The sequence below is a fragment of the Thalassophryne amazonica genome, chromosome 7 (assembly GCF_902500255.1).
Source record: "Thalassophryne amazonica chromosome 7, fThaAma1.1, whole genome shotgun sequence".
In the NCBI taxonomy this organism is placed as follows: domain Eukaryota; kingdom Metazoa; phylum Chordata; class Actinopteri; order Batrachoidiformes; family Batrachoididae; genus Thalassophryne; species Thalassophryne amazonica.
In genome coordinates, this window is record NC_047109.1 from 97523614 (window position 1) to 97538076 (window position 14463).

At 40.3% G+C, this 14463-nt stretch overlaps 1 protein-coding gene and 1 long non-coding RNA gene across 2 annotated transcripts in view; both read left to right on the forward strand.

The window, feature by feature from the left end:
* Positions 1–14463, forward strand: part of LOC117514639 (collagen alpha-1(XIV) chain-like) — a 496536-nt gene that overhangs the window by 132548 nt on the left and 349525 nt on the right. The gene's annotated exons all lie outside the window — the stretch shown is intronic.
* LOC117514640 lies at positions 10854–13928 on the forward strand. Its single transcript, XR_004561917.1, has 3 exons — positions 10854–10868; positions 11131–11132; positions 13722–13928. It is a non-coding gene; the product is annotated as an uncharacterized LOC117514640 (long non-coding RNA).

The window sequence follows — 14463 nt, forward strand, 5'->3', positions numbered from 1 at the left end:
AGGTCAAGCGAGTGCCTGACAGGGTGATAAGTGAAGTTGGAAATTGAAGGGGCAATGATAAATATCATCAGTGCATATGCCCCACAGGTTGGTTATGAGACAAAAGAGAAGGAATATTTCTGGAGTGAGATGAATGAGGTGGTGGAGAGTGTGCCCAAGCATGAAAGAGTGGTGATAGGAGTGGACTTCAGTGGGCATGTTGGTGAAGGGAACAGAGGTGATTAGGAAGTAATGGGTAGATATGGTATTAAGGACAGGAATGTGGAAGGGCAGATGGTCATTGATTTTGCAAAACAGATGGAAATGGCTGTGATATATACCTACTTTAGGAAAAGGGAGGAGCACAGGGTGATATATAAGAGTGGAGGAAGGTGCACACAGGTGGACTACATTCTTTGTCGGAGATGCAAACTAAAAAAAATTGGAGACTGTAAGGTGGTGGCAGAGGAGAGTGTAGTTAGACAGAATAGGATGGGGGGTTTGTAGGGTGACTTTAGAGGTGAAGAAGAGGAAGATAGTCAGAGCTCAACAAAGGATCAGATGGTGGAAACTGCAGGTTGTTGTGTGAAACTCACTGAGCACATGAGACAGGCACTAGCTGGAGGGGAAGCAGTTTTGGAGAAGTGGAAAAGTACTGCAGATGTGGTGAGGGAGACAGATAGAAAAGTATAGTAAGGTTTGACAGCTGGACAGCGGAAGGAAGACAAGGAGATTTGGTGGTATGATGTCCAGGAAAGCATAACAAGAAAGATGTTGGCAAAAAAGAATTGGGATTGTCAGAGCGATGAAGAAAGTAGACAGGAGTCCAAGAGGATGCAGCATAAAGCAAAAAGAGAAGTGGCAAAAACTAAGGAAAAAATCATATGAGGTCTATTAGAAAAGTATCCGACATTATTTTTTTCAAAAACCATATGGATTTGAATCACGTGTGATTACATCAGACATGCTTGAACCCTCGTGGGCATGCAAGAGTTTTTTCACGCCTGTCGGTTACGTCATTCCCCTGTGGGCAGTCTTTGAGTGAGGAGTCGCCCACCCTCTCGTCAATTTTTTCATTGTTTAGGAATGGCTCAGAGACTGCTGCTTTGTTTGATCAAAATTTTTTCAAAACTGCAAGGCACAACTGAGTGGACACCATTCGATAAATTCAGCTGGTTTTCGGTAAAACTTTTAACGGCTGATGAGAGATTTTGGTCTGGTAGTGTCACCGTAAGGACGGCCCACGGTGCCTGACGGCAATCTGCGCTTCGAGGCGGCAGCGTATCGCCATTTCAAGTTGAAAACTTCCACATTTCAGGCTCTGTTGACCCAGTAAGTCGTCAGAGAACAGAGAACTTTCAGAAGAAGTCGGCATGAGTAGTTTATTCGGACATTCCATTGTTAACGGACATTTTGTAATGAAAGAGCGTGCGGGCAGAGTCGCATGTCGGGCCGGACCCGACCGCGGGGGGTCGCGACAGGAAAAACACCTCTGTTGGAAACCTTAACCGGCAAGTTGGAACATGCCCAAGCTGTTAAACAATTTCTCAGATACTCACTTGTTGAAAGCCATCAAAAGCCGCCTGAATTTTACAAATGGTTTTCAACACGGAGGTGTTTTTCCTGTCGCGGTGCACACAGATTCGCCGAGTCGTCATGGAAACGACTCGGCGAATTTGCGCGCACGTCTTTCATTAAAAATGTCCTTAAACAGTGGAATGTCCGCATAAAGTCCTCATGCCGGCCTCTTCTGAATCTTCTCTGTTCTCTCATGACGTCCTGGGTCAACAGAGCCTTAAATTAGGATGTTTTCAGGTCAAAACAGGCCGACGACGGCGCCTGGAAGCGCTGCGCGATGTCCTGCTCCGTGGGAAGTCCTTACAGCGACAGAAACACCCCATAATCTCGCACGTCATTCAAATCCATATAGTTAAAAAAAAATAGATAAAAGTGTCGGTTTTTTATCTAATAGACCTCGTATATCGAGCTGTAAATGAAGTTGAACAGTAAGGAAGAAGAAAAGGACTTGCGAATAGGGATGAGCGAGTACACCACTATCTGTATCTGTTCAACCATCTAAATTATCTGTATCCGTATCCGTACTCGTAGTGGACGGGGCCTAAACCGTAAGTGGGCGTGGTTTAACCAGAAATGGCTGGGGCTTAAATCAGTACATTATTTTAAGTCTGAAATTGGTATGGATTGATAAGAAGTTGCTATATTTATTGTTTATTTGAAAACTATTTACAGAACAACCTCAAAATTGAGATTCAAATCAATGTTTTTGATCACAAAAGTAAGAGAACTATTTGCAGAACACGTTTTTTTTATGAACTCAGAACATGAATATTCTTAAGTGTATGAATGAATATTTACAGAACAGCCTCAGAATTGATATTCTACGTCTTTGATCACAATAGTAAAGTAACTATTTCACAGAACAAGTTTTTTATAAACTCAGAACATGAATATTCTTAAGTGTATGAATGAATAACAGAACAGCCTCAGAATTGACATTCGATGTCGTAGGTAATTATGAACTACTAAATATGAACGAACAAGAGTTGTTGTACTCAACACAACTTTCTTTTTTTAATTTTATGATCAAAATGTGATCAAACAAGTATCCGGCTCAACCCTACTGGAAAGGATCTGCAGCAGGTTAGGGTGATAAAGGATATAGATGGTAATGTGCTGACAAGTGAGAAAAGTGTGTTGAAAAGGTGGAGGGAATATTTTGAGGAGATGATGAAAGAAGAAAATGAGAGTGAAAAGACTGGATGATGTGGAGAGAGTAAATCAGAACATGCAAGAGATTACTAAGGATGAAGTGAGGGCAGCTATGAAGAAGATGAAAAATGGAAAGGCAGTTGGTCCAGATGACATTCCAGCGGAGGCATGGAAATGTTTAGGAGAGATGGCAGTGGAGTTTCTAACCAGATTGTTTAATAAAATCTTCAAACGTAATAGGATGCCCGAGGAGTGGAGGTGAAGTGTGCTGGTTCCTATTTTATGAATAAGATTGATGTGCAGAGCTGCAGTAACAACAGGAGTATTAAGTTGATCAGCCACAGCATGAAGTTATGGGAAAGAGTAGTAGAAGCTAGACTTAGAAAACAGGTGATGTGTGAACAGCAATATGGTTTCATGTTGAGAACAGACGAACAGCTCAGGTGGGACGGTTTGGAGACAAAGTCAGAGAAGGGAGATTGAGATGGTTTGGACATGTGCACAGGAGAGATCCAGAGTATTTAGGGAGAAGGATGGAAACTGAGGATGGAGCCACCAGGCAGGAGGAGAAAAGGGGGATGAAAGGGGAGATTTATGGATGTGCTAAGGCTCTATTGCGGCATATGTTTGACACATTTAACAGCGCCGTCTTTAATTACTGCAAAAACACCGCAATGGATGAAAGCAGACAAACTTCATAAGTATTTTGAATGGAAGCCTGTTAACAACGACGAAACAGTTTTTGAACAAAATGCTGCTTGTTGACTGTAAAATGGTGTTAGTTTTACACAGTTCACTGGGTGTGATGAGGCAAACAGAACCGCTTTAGATCACAGCCCCTCCACGGGCTGCGAACCCTCCCGCAGCCGGTGAGAAAATATCCGCCTTTTTCCCCTCCTGCGTTGAAACTGGAAGTAAACTTACAAGCGCACTCACTGGTCGGTTGTGGTTGGGCGTATATACTTGTGTATTTACTTTATTGAACCAACGGTTGGGCGAATAGCCACTCCGTTTTACAATATCATGACACTCTGGCTGACAAGATAAACAGTTATGAACTTATGACTAATGCAGTAGTCAATCATGTGTCTGAGTGAGTTTCAACAACTTTGAAGAAATTAGGTGTTTATTCCATTTTATAAACCTTTTCAAATCTTTTACATTGAAAAAGGAGACTGTTTCAAAGTAATTTGTGAAGGTGTCAGTTCCCTTCACTGGATCCTTGATTATCATTTTGATTCTTTGGTGGTCTGTTGTCATTTGGGTGTTTGCATAATAGGCCTACTATGGGTCACACTGCAGTGGAAAGTATATTTGAAGATTGATTTTTTTTTTGTTCTTGGTTGAAGAGAGGGAGTTGTTTCTCTGTTTTTCACTGTGTATGTTGAATAGCAGTGATTCAGTAACATGCTTAAATGGTGCAGGGATAATGTTTGCAGACTTTATCAGGAATGAGCTTACTTTTCCCAACCAACATAGGAATGCAATAATGCCTGAAAATAAATGTCATCACAACATTGCGATACCTGGCTACATTGCGATACCTGGCTACAGGGAAAAATGATTAGTATCAACGTAAGCGATGCCAGCAGCCATAGCCTTCATGGTAGCCTACAACATTCACCTGTTTGAGAAGAACACTTGTGTGCTGCAATCTCTGCTCTCGCTTTGGATTGCAGCACGTACCAGCGCTTCTCAAACTCCTCGCTTTTGCACACAAGGGGAGGGAATGGCGCATTGATCTGTTGATCAATGTGCTACCAAGTTTGCCTCTTCCCTTATGCCATGATCCTGGGACCCAATTTGCCTCTTAAAACTTATTCTCCTCCACGAGCTGTGCCAACAGCAGGCACTGCCCTTCTGTCCAGTTGGACTTTCTAGTTCTTTTTTTATTCCATTTCATTTGTTGTTTTGTTCATTCTGCTAAATCAAACTAACTGATTTTTACAGTATAAGGATGCCAGCACTCACAGGTATTGCTGACAGCTGAGTCTGCGTTAATGTTAAATACATTAAATCAAATCAAATCAAATCAATTTTATTTATATAGCGCCAAATCACAACAAACACTTGCCCCAAGGCGCTTTATATTGTAAGGCAAAGCCATACAATAATTATGGAAAAACCCCAACGGTCAAAACGACCCTCTGTGAGCAAGCACTTGGTGACAGTGCGAAGGAAAAACTCCCTTTTAACAGGAAGAAACCTCCAGCAGAACCAAGCTCAGGGAGGGGCAGTCTTCTGCTGGGACTGGTTGGGGCTGAGGGAGAGAACCAGGAAAAAGACATGCTGTGGAAGAGAGCAGAGATCAATCACTAATGATTAAATGCAGAGTGGTGCATACAGAGCAAAAAGAGAAAGAAACACTCAGTGCATCATGGGAACCCCCCAGCAGTCTAAGTCTATAGCAGCATAACTAAGGGATGGTTCAGGGTCACCCGATCCAGCCCTAACTATAAGCTTTAGTAAAAAGGAAAGTTTTAAGCCTAATCTTAAAAGTAGAGAGGGTGTCTGTCTCCCTGATCCGAATTGGGAGCTGGTTCCAGAGGAGAGGAGCCTGAAAGCTGAAGGCTCTGCCTCCCATTCTACTCTTACAAACCCTAGGAACTACAAGTAAGCCTGCAGTCTGAGAGTGAAGCGCTCTATTGGGGTGATATGGTACTATGAGGTCCCTAAGATAAGATGGGACCTGATTATTCAAAACCTTATAAGTAAGAAGAAGAATTTTAAATTCTATTCTAGAATTAACAGGAAGCCAATGAAGAGAGGCCAATATGGGTGAGATATGCTCTCTCCTTCTAGTCCCTGTCAGTACTCTAGCTGCAGCATTTTGAATTAACTGAAGGCTTTTCAGGGAACTTTTAGGACAACCTGATAATAATGAATTACAATAGTCCAGCCTAGAGGAAATAAATGCATGAATTAGTTTTTCAGCATCACTCTGAGACAAGACCTTTCTAATTTTAGAGATATTGCGCATATGCAAAAAAGCAGTCCTACATATTTGTTTAATACAACCCCTGGCAAAAATTATGGAATCACCGGCCTCGGAGGATGTTCATTCAGTTGTTTAATTTTGTAGAAAAAAAGCAGATCACAGACATGACACAAAACTAAAGTCATTTCAAATGGCAACTTTCTGGCTTTAAGAAACACTATAAGAAATCAGGAAAAATAATTGTGGCAGTCAGTAACGGTTACTTTTTTAGACCAAGCAGAGGGAAAAAAACACGGAATCACTCAATTCTGAGGAAAAAATTATGGAATCATGAAAAACAAAAGAACGCTCCTGCACATCACTAGTATTTTGTTGCACCCCCTCTGGCTTTTATAACAGCTTGCAGTCTCTGAGGCATGGACTTAATGAATGACAAACAGTACTCTTCATCAATCTGGCTCCAACTTTCTCTGATTGCTGTTGCCAGATCAGCTTTGCAGGTTGGAGCCTTGTCATTGACCATTTTCTTCAACTTCCACCAAAGATTTTCAATTGGATTAAGATCCGGACTATTTGCAGGCCATGACATTGACCCTATGTGTCTTTTTGCAAGGAATGTTTTCACAGTTTTTGCTCTATGGCAAGATGCATTATCATCTTGAAAAATGATTTCATCATCCCCAAACATCCTTTCAATTGATGGGATAAAAAAAGTATCCAAAATATCAATGTAAACTTGTGCATTTATTGATGATGTAATCTCCCCACTGCCTTTCCCTGACATGCAGCCCCATATCATCAATGACTGTGGAAATGTACATGTTCTCTTCAGGCAGTCATCTTTATAAATCTCATTGGAATGGCACCAAACAAAAGTTCCAGCATCATCACTTTGCCCAATGCAGATTCGAGATTCATCACTGAATATGACTTTCATCCAGTCATCCACAGTCCACGATTGCTTTTCCTTAGCCCATTGTAACCTTGTTTTTTTCTGTTTAGGTGTTAATGATGACTTTCGTTTAGCTTTTCTGTAAGTAAATCCCATTTCCTTTAGGCGGTTTCTTACAGTTCGGTCACAGACGTTGACTCCAGTTTCCTCCCATTCGTTCCTCATTTGTTTTGTTGTGCATTTTTGATTTTTGAGACATATTGCTTTAGGTTTTCTGTCTTGACACTTTGATGTCTTCCTTGGTCTACCAGTATGTTTGCCTTTAACAACCTTCCCATGTTGTTTGTATTTGGTCCAGAGTTTAGACACAGCTGACTGTGAACAACCAACATCTTTTGCAACATTGCGTGATGATTTACCCTCTTTTAAGAGTTTGATAATCCTCTCGTTTGTTACAATTGACATCTCTCGTGTTGGAGCCATGATTCATGTCAGTCCACTTGGTGCAACAGCTCTCCAAGTTGTGATCACTCCTTTTTAGATGCAGACTAATGAGCAGATCTGATTTGATGCAGGTGTTAGTTTTGGGGATGAAAATTTACAGGGTGATTCTATCATTTATTCCTCAGAATTGAGTGAGTCCATTATTTTTTTCCCTCTGCTTGGTCTAAAAAAGTAACCGTTACTGACTGCCACAATTATTTTTCCTGAATTCTTATAGTGTTTCTTAAAGACAGAAAGTTGCCATTTGAAATGACTTTAGTTTTGTGTCATGTCTGTGATCTGCTTTTTTTCTACAAAATTAAACAACTGAATGAACATCCTCCGAGGCCGGTGATTCCATAATTATTGCCAGGGGTTGTATGCGCATTGAATGACATATCCTGATCAAAAATGACTCCAAGATTTCTGACAGTATTACTAGAGGTCAGGGTAATGCCATCCAGAGTAAGGATCTGGTTAGACACCATGTTTCTAAGATTTGTGGGGCCAAGTACAATAACTTCAGTTTTATCTGAGTTTAAAAGCAGGAAATTAGAGGTCATCCATGTCTTTATGTCTGTAAGACAATCCTGCAGTTTAGCTAATTGGTGTGTGTCCTCTGGCTTCATGGATAGATAAAGCTGGGTATCATCTGCGTAACAATGAAAATTTAAGCAATGCTGTCTAATAATACTGCCTAAAGGAAGCATGTATAAAGTGAATAAAATTGGTCCTAGAACAGAACCTTGTGGAACTCCATAACTCCATTAACCTTAGTCTTTAAAGAAGAGAGAATTAAATTAAATTAAAGAATCAAATTACCAGCACGGAGAGTAAACATAACAATAAGCTAATCAGTATAATCAGCATATGAATGAAGTAGGTTCAAACATTTTGAAGCTGTGTAACAATTAATTGAATTTTGCTGAGTTTCATCATCATGACATAAAATTATTTTCACAATTACACATTTCTTAATGCAGTTCAGGTTATGTGATCAGTTGATTTTACTGTCCGTTCATAACTAGTAGCACAGAGCATGTTTTTTTTTTTCTCTTTCCCTTTTTGTGACAACCAATCAAAGCTTTTAGAAGACTGTGTCATACATGGAACCAACCACACCTCATCAGGAAGATAAAAGTTTCTGTCCCCTCCTTGCTCAGAGTTGCTCTCAGAAACTTCCTGGATCACGCTTAAGCTAAGATTCCTTGCAATAGGCTAATGCCTGGTTCACACGACAACATTGTAAAATTGTTTGGACTTCAGTGCCTGAGAGACCACACACATGGCGATTACAAAATCATAGATATAACTTTTTTGGTTGTACAGTGTGTGGTGTGCAGCCACATGGTAAAGACAACACACCACACACCAACTGATTTCACTCATAAACATTCCCAGGTCAGACAGGAAATCTCACAAAACCTCTCGAGATTCAGCGTGACTTCAGAGTAAACAAACATGGTGGACGAGTAAGAAGCAATGGCAATAGTTTGTGGAGTATTTCTAACTGAGAAAAAGTGATACAAAAAGAAAAAGAAAAGGCACTGGTTAAAGGAGTGGAGACAACGTGCACTTTCTGGTGCACCATGACATCTGTTTTGATTTTGGATTCCCCTCTGTGCTTCTGTCACCTCGCTTTCTGATTGGCTACATTCAACAGGCACATTCAACTTATTCACATGCTCGTTTGTGCTCGGGGCACTAACGCACACACTGGGATATCAGTCCAAGACGAAACATGTTGAATATTCATGATTAGAGGTCTGAGTGGTCTCAACATCCTTCCAAGCAGACTAGAGCACTCTTAACACACCACACACAGGAGGAATATTTGATAAGATTATCTTCAGAGTCATCACGATAGTCGGGGCATATTTAAGATCGTTGGAAAGGAAAGATTGGGTCAGAAATCGGCATAATTTTCTTGCCGTGTGAAACAGGCGTACATTGGGAGCTCCCTGAAAGGACTCTGAGAATCTTTGTGAACACGGGCCCAGATGTTTAAAAATTCTGAAGCATTGTTTAAAAGTATTACACATTGCTTATTCATTAATTAACTTTCTCATGTTTGAGAAACCTGCAGATCAAAAGTAAACACAGATTTACTAAGATCCCAGATAAAGAGTGCGAAATTGTGTGAGCAATCCAAACTTTTGCGTGGTGGGGTGGAGACAGTTTTGTGAGTGATTTTTCTAAGAATAAATGTGAAATTGATAGCGGGTAATAATGTGATAATAGACGGCAGTATGAAAATGAAGGTTCTACATGTGTTAATGGCCCGTAAGTCAAAGTGAAATTAAATCAGCCATGTAATTTAAATTGCTAGATGCAGGTGTAAGGTACCTCTTTATCCAGATCTAATATACATGGAAGACAATTCAGTACTAACAATAGCAGAATTTTTTATTCAATTTAATTCAATTTATTAATTTATATAGCACCAAATCACGACAAAGTCGCCCCAAGGCGCTTCACATAATTCACAACAACACAAATTAATCTAAATTCAAAATTAAAAGCAAGAAAAGCACAGTTAAAAGATAAAACACAGTAGAATAAAAATAAATTACAAAGCAAACACAAACAGATAAAAAAAAATAATGATAAGACAGTCTAAAAAAGTGGGTCTTCAGTCTTGATTTAAAAATCTCCACCGTGTCAGACTGCCGAATAACAGCAGGTAGATCATTCCAAAGAGCCGGACCACGGTAGGAGAAGGCTCTATACCCCACAGACTTTTTGTTCATCCTCGGAACACACAGAAGCCCTGCGCCCTGCGAACGCAAAGGCCTCGCAGGTACGTAGGGCTTAACCAAGTCCGCCAAGTAGGAAGGCGCCAGTCCATGAACAATTTTATAAACCAACAATAAAACTTTAAAATCCAATCTGGCAGAAACCGGTAGCCAATGAAGGGATGCCAGAATGGGAGTAATGTGGTCAAACCTTCAACTTTGTGTCAAAATTCTGGCAGCAGCATTCTGCACCAACTGAAGTCCTCGAATGCTAGACTGCGGCAGGCCAGAGAATAAAGCATTACAATAATCCAATCTAGAAGAGACAAATGCGTGAATCAGAGTCTCAGCATCAGCCATAGACAGGATGGGGCAAATCTTTGCTATATTTCTCAGATGAAAGAAAGCAGTCCTCGTAATGTCCCTAATGTGGAGGTCAAAGGACAACGTAGGATCAAAGATTACCCCAAGATTCCTCACCTTGTCAGCATGATGTATAACACATGAACCTAGGCTAAGCGCCAGCTGATCAAATTGGTGCCGATGTCTAGCTGGGCCAAGAACCATCATTTCAGTCTTATCAGAGTTCAAAAGTAGAAAGTTGCTAGACATCCAACTTCTCACTGCTGCAAGACAGTCCTGTAAAGATTTTATGTGAACAGGATTTCCAGCAGCTATCGGCATATACAACTGAGTAACATCAGCATAACAATGAAAAGCAACCCCAAAACGCCGCAAAATGTTCCCAAGGGGTGCCATATACAGGGAAAAAAGCAAGGGACCCAGAACGGATCCCTGCGGAACCCCGAACTTCATGCCCTTAAAGTCAGAGGTAGTGTCATTGCACAAAACACAATGGGAACGACCAGACAGATAAGACGTCAGCCACACAAGAACAGTTCCAGTAATCCCGAAACAGTTTTCTAGCCTATCAAGTAGAATATGATGATCAACTGTGTCAAACGCAGCACTGAGATCCAACAACACCAATGCTGTAGTAGTATCCGAGTCCATTGCTCGCAGAAGATCATTAACTACTTTAATAAGTGCTGTTTCTGTGGAGTGATGTCTTCTAAAAGCAGACTGCAGTGGCTCAAAAAGGTCATTCTCAGTAAGATAGTCCACAAGCTGCCGTGAAACCACCTTTTCCAGAATTGTAGAGCAGAATGATAGATTTGATATCGGCCTATAATTTTTCAATTCACCAGGATCAAGATTAGATTTCTTGAGTAGTGGTTTAAATACTGCAGATTTAAAACAATTTGGAACAGATCCAGAGTTTAAAGAAAGGTTAACAATTTCCAGCACAGTCGGCCCAAGAATGGGCCAAAGATCCTTAAACAATTTTGTTGGTATAGGATCAAATAAACAAGTTGTGCTTCTAGTAGACATCACGAGTTTCGTCAGCACACCTTGTGAGATACTGTTAAATTCCGTGAATCTAGGTAGCACCTCAGTTGTAGTCCCCAGCTCAGTAGCTGGATACAATGATTCAACCAAAGTATGCTGGGATGTGCTCAACCTAATATCTTCTATTTTCTTTTTGAAATAGTCCAGAAAGTCCTGTGCTGAAAAAGGAGAACGACCAACAGGTGGCTGTCCATGAATAAGAAATGCCACCGTATTAAACAAGAACTTTGAGTTATGCTTGTTTTTGTTGATCAATTCAGAATAATACGCCTGCTTCATAGCCAATAAAGCATGCTTATAATCTAAAATAGCTTCACGCCACGCAAGGTGAAACACCTCTAGTTTGGAACTACGCCATTTCCGTTCCAACCCTCTAGCCTTCTTCCTAAGGTCACGCAAATAACTATTGAACCAGGGTGTCTGTGCTTTGGGAAGGTGTGGCTTTAATAGAGGAGGCGCAATCTTATCAAGTGTGGTTTTTAGCACTAAATTCAGGCTATCTGCAAGACTGTCTACTGACTGAAATTTCATTAAGCTTGAAGTTAGGATTTCAGGTAGTCTCGCTTCGAGTTCAGTCAAAGTTGAAGGTTTAATTTGTCGCCGCAATGATAGGCAAGGTTGTTGCTCCACTAAACGCGGCAGCGTAATTGTAAACCTAACAAGCGAGTGGTCAGAGACCGCTGATGCAAGAGGCAGGATGTCGATATTTGTGACAGCAAGGCCATGTGCAAGAACCAAATCCAGAGTATTACCACTGATATGCGTTGAACCATGAATGAACTGCCGAAATGCTAGTGCATTCATTGATTTCCATAAATGATTTACAGAGGGGATCAGAGAGCTTATTTATATGAATGTTAAAGTCACCAATAATCAAAATGTTGTCAACACTAGTTGAAAGACTAGAGATGAACGCGCCAAATTCATCTAAAAAATCAGAATATGGGCCAGGAGGCCTGTAGACAGTGACAATATAACATAGCTGATTTCCAGTTTTATGACCCTGACAGTACTTAGCATCATGGGCATAACGGAGAATCAGATGCTCAAATGAATTATATTTCTGACCCCCAACAGTTACTAAAGTAAACCTGGATTTATAAATAAAAGCAACACCCCCACCTTTCTTCACATCACGTGAAACGTGACTAAAAGTGTACTCCGGTGGGCAGGCCTCATTCAGAGGAAGGACAGCTGTGGATTTAATCCAGGTTTCACATAATCCAAGCGTATCCAGACGATGATCCACAATTAAGTCATTCACCAGCAATGACTTCAGAGACAATGATCTGATGTTAATGAGACCCAAACTAAGGATCTCGGTGGGATCAGCAGGTTTTAATGAGGTCATGCGGAAGTTCTGACTGAAGTTTATTGACTTATCTGATGCTGTTTCTGTATTTCATATTTGTTATCATCATTTCTCCAAAGTTTGAATAATGTACTTTTAAAATCGATTATCCTCAATGCTGTTTTTCATTGGAAATGAGAATTTCCTCATATCCAGATGTGACCTTTTAAATAATTACTTGCTATGACCCCTTCTATTATGTGCTGATAATGGTAGAACAGGATCCCTTTACTTGCAGTATGCACCTTGCCCACCCTGCCACAACTTAAAAAGAAAGAAAACAAAAAGAAATCTATCACCTATTTCAGACAGTTAAATTTTGATTTACCGTGCATCCGGAAAGTGTTCACAGCGCTTTGCTTTTCTACAACTTTGTAGTAAAAGAGTGCGGGTACTAGACTGGCCTGCCTGCAGTCCAGACCTGTCACCCATTGAAAATGTGTGGCGCATTATGAAGTGGAGACCCTGAACTGTTGAAGAACTGAAGTCGTACATCAAGCAAGAATGGGAAAGAATTCCACATACAAGACTTCAACAATTAGAGTCCTCAGTTCCAAAACGCTTATTGAGTGTTGTTTAAAGGAAAGGTGATGTAACACGGTGGTAAACATACCACTGTCCCAGCTTTTTGGAAATGTGTGGCAAGCATCCATTTCAAAATGAGCAAATATTTACACAAAAACAATAAAGTTTGTCAGTTTGAACATTAAATAGCTTGTCTTTGTGGTGTATTCAATTGAATATAGGTTGAAGAGGATTTGCAAATCATTGTATTCTGTTTTTATTTACATTTCACACAACGTCCCAACTTCATTGGAATTGGGGCCGTACGTGGGATTTCTTAGTTTTTTATTTTTAATAAATTTGCAAAAATTTCAAAAACAAAAAAAAACTTTTTTCATGCCATTATGGGGTGTTGTGAGTAGAATTTTGAGGGGGAAAAATAAATTTACTCCATTTTGTAATAGGGCTGTAACATAACAAAATGTGGACAAGGTGAAGCGCTGTGAATACTTTCCGGATGCACTGTATCCATGGTGTTTTAGCAAACGGGTGAATAGTTATAATGCATTCAGTCTGTGGAACACACACAGACAATGTTGCACATAGTTCTATGTCAAATCCACCTGCAGAATGCACCATAATTATTTACCACTTTGCTAAAATATCATGGCTGTAACAAGACTTAAATGTCTGAAATAGACCTCTTTCCATTCTGGGTGTGGTTACCCATGATTCCTAGCATGCCTCCACATTGTAGGGCAGAAAACGTAAACATAGAGTGAGCTCTGAAGCATCAGTTATTGGTAAAGAGAGATGATGGTTAAATCATGCGTGGTGTTCGGGTGTACAAACCATGGAAATGTAGGCAAGAGGTCACTCAGATTTTTTGGCATCACAACAGTCATTACACATAACAGATTAAAGTTAGAGGAGCTTTCAATGGTAGTGACGCCAGCTGTGGTTAACTCGGATCAACAGAGCCAAGCAAAAAGCATTACTAAGTGTGCTCTGATCATTTCATCTCAGGTGTCTTTGATGGATAAAATGCAGTAATATAGTGCTTGTGAGTTCTAAAAATGGTTATCTTTGGCCATTTGCCATTGTGGTTCCTGATTTTTTTTTTTTCTTCACCTCTTCGTGATCATCAGAAACATTTGCACAACTAATTTAGCATGTTCTAAGAGCTTTAGAGATATTGTGAAAATTAGCTCGACTTAATTTAAAGATGCCCCAAATGTAGCATAGTGAAGGCGTCACTAACTTGGCTAATCTCAGTATGTGACTCCGGTGTGATGCTAAATGCGGTCTGTGGTACAGCCCAAACCTGTACCCAAACATCAAATTTAATCAAAATAATAAAAAATGTACACAGCAGTTTATTTGAAACAACAAAGTGATTTCATTCCACTCGCAACCCACTGAACGCTGTATGCAAAAATCA